Source organism: Heteronotia binoei, chromosome 14 (assembly GCF_032191835.1).
Source record: "Heteronotia binoei isolate CCM8104 ecotype False Entrance Well chromosome 14, APGP_CSIRO_Hbin_v1, whole genome shotgun sequence".
Classification (NCBI taxonomy): Eukaryota; Metazoa; Chordata; class Lepidosauria; order Squamata; family Gekkonidae; genus Heteronotia; species Heteronotia binoei.
The window spans coordinates 59623485-59628625 of record NC_083236.1 but is presented as its reverse complement, the minus strand read 5'-3'; the positions used below and the strand labels follow the sequence as shown (position 1 = coordinate 59628625).

Here is a 5141-nt window from a genome sequence, read left to right as displayed (position 1 = left end):
AATAACAAGCTCGGTTTACAGATCCACGTGGGCACCCACGTTGGTCTGAAGCGGTAGAACAAAGGCTGAATCCAGCGGCACCTGAGTTATAGGTATTTATTTACCTACAGATGAAAAAATGTAAATTTATTCATTGATATCCATTGAGAATAATAGCTTGTAGTATGCTGCATTTCAAAGTAGGGCACCTTAGAAAACTAATTAATAAAAAAGGAAAGTGACCATAACAGTTTCCTTTTAACAGTCAGTGTCTATGGAAGGAACTCTGATGGACCCTGAAATTGTAACCATCTCCCAAAGGCAAAATAAGAATGATAAAGAGTAACAATGAAGTAGAACCGGTATATTAGAGCCTGTGGCACCTTAGAAACTGACAAATTTTCGTCAGACAGCTTTGACTCTCCAAAGAACATATCCCCAGGGGTAGAATTCTAGCAGGAGCTCCTTTGCATATTAGGCCACACACCCCTGATGTAGCCAATCCTCCAAGAACTTACAAAGAAGGAGCCTTGTAAGCTCTTGGAGGATTGGCTACATCAGAGGGGTGTGGCCTAATATGCAAAGGAGCTCCTGCTAGAATCCCACCACTGCATATCCCTAACATTTGGTTGGACTCTTAAGGTGATGCCGTACTTGATTCCATCTGTTCCTACTGCCAATCAACGCAGGTACACTCTGAAACTAACCCAAAAGTAGGGTGTCTCCTTAGTAAAAAGGCATTTTGGAGAAGGTGAGGTGCATTTCATTGAACAATAGTGTAAATACAAGGGGATTCTGTAATACGGTTGATGTGGGTGGCATCTGAGGGGACGTTTGAACTTGACCTCTAAGGGGCAGAACCTGCTCCAGTCGAAAATAAGAACCATAGAACAAGCGGCTGAAAGAAACGGAAGGTTTTTTCAACAGGCCTGGATTTCACCTGCTTGGTGGAGGGAATTTGCTATGGGCTCCACCAGCAGCAAGCTAGCCCTCCCAAAGGGTTTGGAGTTCTTAAAGGTCTTGAGGATCAGCCTCTGTACTCAGTGCCGGATTAAACCCTGTGGAAGTCCCAAGGCAGTCAAAATCTCAGGGGGGGCCCCTTGCAAATGATCTCAGAGTCGGAGCACTCACCCGGCCACCTATGGCCCCCACTGCAGCCTGCAGGCACTTTCCTAAAAGCCCCTTTGACAAAGCTGTAGGGAAGAGGCAGAGAGATGCAAACTTGGCAACGACGTCAGCAGCAGCCGCACCAGGCAAGTTAGCCAAAGAGCGGCTCAGTTGCTGGCTGTGCATGGAGGCTGGAAAGGCTGCAAGCAGGGGGGAAACTGGGGGGGGGGGGAGCCAGCCCAGGGCCCCTAAAGGCATGGGAGCTCATAGGCCAGCGCCTACTTAGCCTAATTGTTAATCCAGCCCTGTCTGTAATGTGTGTGGATATTTAGGAAGGTAATGGGCAGTCAAGGAAAGGAGAAGAAAGAATGGCATTAGAAATATTAGTGAGTGGTTCTGGCCGAGAAGTGTTTCAGCTCCAGAGCATCTCGCAGTCGTGAATGGTTTAATCCCCTGCAACGTTCCTGTGAGGAAAAACATTCTGACCTAGTTCACTGGAGAGCTTCTAAAATCATGGGAGCAGGGGTTGATAGGGTTATACACAAACCATAAGCTTTATGTTGACACTGCAACTGTGGTCATAAACCTCTTAAAGCAGGGGTTCTCAACTTTTTTGAGCCTGTGGGTACTTTTGGAAATCTGACGCAGGGTGGGAGGCACAACCACAAACTAGCCACTGTCGGAGGTGGCTAAACGCATACTCAGAGACAGTCCAAGTACAAGGGAGAAGAGGAGAATATATATATATATATACTGTGAAAGAGGAATGAGAGAAAACAAAAACCAACTCCATGGTAGCAGCGGCTGCCAAATCATCATTATTTTGACCTGCACAGCCAATTAGATCTCCAGTGACCAATCAGAAGTTATGGTAGGCAAGAGTTCTACCTAGCCCCACCCACTTTCTGAAAGCTCTTGTTAGGCATCAAGGAAGGTCTTACAGCCTCTTTTAGCATATGTAGATCTTGAGTCAATCACAGTTGGGGAGGGACGGTGGCTCAGTGGTAGAGCATCTGCTTTGGAAGCAGAAGGTCCCAGGTTCAATCCCTGGCATCTCCAAAAAAGAGTCCAGGCAAATAGGTGTGAAAAACCTCCACTTGGGACCCTGGAGAGCCGCTGCCAGTCTGAGAAGACAATACTGACTTTGATGGACCAAGGGTCTGATTCAGTATAAGGCAGCTTCATATGTTCATATGTTCACAGTTCTCTCAGAGCTGTTCTCTCAAGAGCAGTTCTTGAAAGAGCTATCTCAGCCCCACCTTCCTCACAGAATGTCTTTTGTGGAGAAAAGAAGGGAAGGAGACTGGAAGCTGCTCTGAGACTCCAAGTGAAGGATAGGGTAAAATTTCTTCTTCTTCTTCTTCTTCTTCTTCTTCTTCTTCTTCTTCTTCTTCTTCTTCTTCTTCTTCTTCTTCTTCTTTTTCTTCTTCTTCTTCTTCATGGAAAACTGGGGCAGAAGTCTTTAGGAGCAACTTTTCCTGCCAGTCATTTCTCCCAAAGCAGATTATCAAGGAGAGGTAATCACAGAATGCCCTATCCGTGCTCATTTTTCTCATTGATCAAATGAAAATAGGCTTGCCAGAATTTCTTTTTTAAAATGTTAGGAAATAGAATTTTTAAAAAATAAATAAATAATCAATCCCCTTAAAAATAAAGGTTAACATTTAGATATTGAAAACCTACACGACCCCCTTCCCTCCCAGAGCATCACACAAAAGCAATCCCTGAGTATTATAGATAAGAAGAAGAAGAATTGTGGATTTATACCCCACCCTTCTCTCTGAAACAGAGACTCAGAGCGGCTTACAATCTTCTATATCTTCTCCCCCCACAGTGGACACCCTGTGAGGTGGGTGGGGCTGAGAGGGCTCTCACAGCAGCTGCCCTTTCAAAGACAACTCCTGCGATAGCTATGGCTAACCCAAGGCCATCCCATGGTTTTAAATTGTAGCTATGTTTTATTAGTTTTAACTTGTAAATATGAATGTTGTTAGCTGCCCTGAGTCCGCTTGCGGAGAGGGCGGGATAGACGTTTGACGTAAATAAATAAATAAATAAAATAAAAAGCAGCTTCAAGTGGAGGAGTGGGGAATCAATCCCGGTTCTCCCAGATAAGGGTCCGCACACTTAACCACTACACCAAACTGGCTCTCATATAAGTGCAAGCATCATGTTGGGAAATTCTGTGTAACTTGGAGGTACAATCTGGGAAGGTCAGAGTTTGGGAAGGGAGGGGCATCATTGGGGTACAGTGCCTTAGAGTCCCACACACACACACAAATAGCCATTTCATTGAAGAGAACTGATCTCTGTAGTCTGGAAATCAGCCGTAATTCTATGAGATCTCCAGGTCTCACCTAGAAGTTGCCAGGTCTAATTGTGGATTAATTCCAATAGTTTCCTCTCACTTAGCAAAGGATCTTCTGTTCCTACTTCTAAACACTTAACTTCAGTTTACAAAATTTTATTTTGGCATTAGAAAGCATGCAGGCTAAGGCGTCAATGAATCTCCAAAGTAGAGATTCTAAAAAGGGAAGCGAATTCCAAATCTTTTTTTAAAAAAGAGAAGAATTTATCACCTCTTCTCTAAACTCTTCTCCTTCCCTTTCTCTCATTAATCATCATCACAGTCTTTATTGCGCCAGCAAATAAACCATAGCAACAACGCAAGGCTCCCATCGAAAGTATCATGAATCCAGGAACAAAAATATTCTCACATGAGCCTCGCTTTTCTCTTGCCACTAGTTGGGGAGACTTTTATGGCATCGCACTGCATGTAAAGTTCAAGACTTTGCCACGACCTTTTCTCCTTTAAATTGTTTCATCATTGTGACCGACACGGACCAAAGGGAAGATGTAAAAATGTTAAGGAAGTTCAGTTCTAAGGAGGTTAAACAACTCGTGCCGTGCCCTTTCCACATTATCCCAGACCTCCTGAAGGCACCGTAACATGAAAAGGATAGTCCCTCTCAATTACATTTGGTTGTCAGAGGAAGTATGCTTGAAATGAGTAGCAACCGAACATTCGGATTCTCAGGTCTTTGTTAATAGGAAGCCTTTCAGCTAGCAGAATGAAACTTCTCTCACTGGGGCCAAAATTTTCACCAAAATGCCACCATGGGGGACAGTGGATCTTGAGGAATCCCAAGGCAAATGTTCTGCAGTAGGAAAATGGAATTGACACAATTGCCCCCTTTCAGTAACGTGAATTTTGAGCAGTGCGTCATACAACATTTGGACTATTTTTAAAAGGGGGTATTCCCTTTTTGTTTATGAACATGAACATATGAAGCTGCCTTCTACTGAATCAGACCCTCGGTCCATCAAAGTCAGTATTGTCTACTCAGACTGGCAGCGGCTCTCCAGGGTCTCAAGCTGAGTTTTTTCACGCCTATTTGTTTGGACCCTTTTTAGTTGGAGATGCCAGGGATTGAACCTGGGACCTTCTGCTTACCAAGCAGATGCTCTACCACTGAGCCAGCATCCCTCCCAAAATCATTTGTGCATAAAGAAAATTTGTGTATAAAGAAAATGTATATGACAACTCTCTAGAGACCTGTTTGAGCCAGCTTGTAAAGTAAAAATAATACAATGAAATAATAACAATGTAAGAATTGTCAATCATAAAATGACACACGAAACCAAGATGGAGGCAGAAAATAACATTTGATAGCTTATTTGAGCAGACTTCGGAGGATGGTGGAAAACAGGAGGGCCTGGCGTGACTTGGTCCATGGGGTCGCAAAGAGCCAGACTCGGCTGTGCGACTGAACAACAAAAACTTAGAATGTTGTCCATAAAGCGACCCAAGGGTTAGAAGCAGCCTGGTAAAGGGAGGTCTTGTTACATTTATCTTCCAATCGTGTGTCGCTTTCTTGAGGTTCTTGGGGCTTTCTTTTGACTTCCTCAGGACATTTTTATGGAGACTTGAGCACAGATTTATAGTGGAAAGAGTGTGTGGGGGGGGGGAAACAAAACATCGCACACCACCCACTGATGATCCTCCCCGGGGCACACTGAGATGTGAAACTTCTGGTTGGCATGGGGATGGGGAA

At 44.2% G+C, this 5141-nt stretch overlaps 1 non-coding gene across 1 annotated transcript; it reads left to right on the top strand.

The window, feature by feature from the left end:
• The first annotated feature begins 2078 nt into the window (after positions 1-2078).
• Positions 2079-2145, top strand: TRNAP-UGG (transfer RNA proline (anticodon UGG)). The gene has a single exon. It is a non-coding gene; the product is annotated as a tRNA-Pro (tRNA).
• Positions 2146-5141: the final 2996 nt, after the last annotated feature.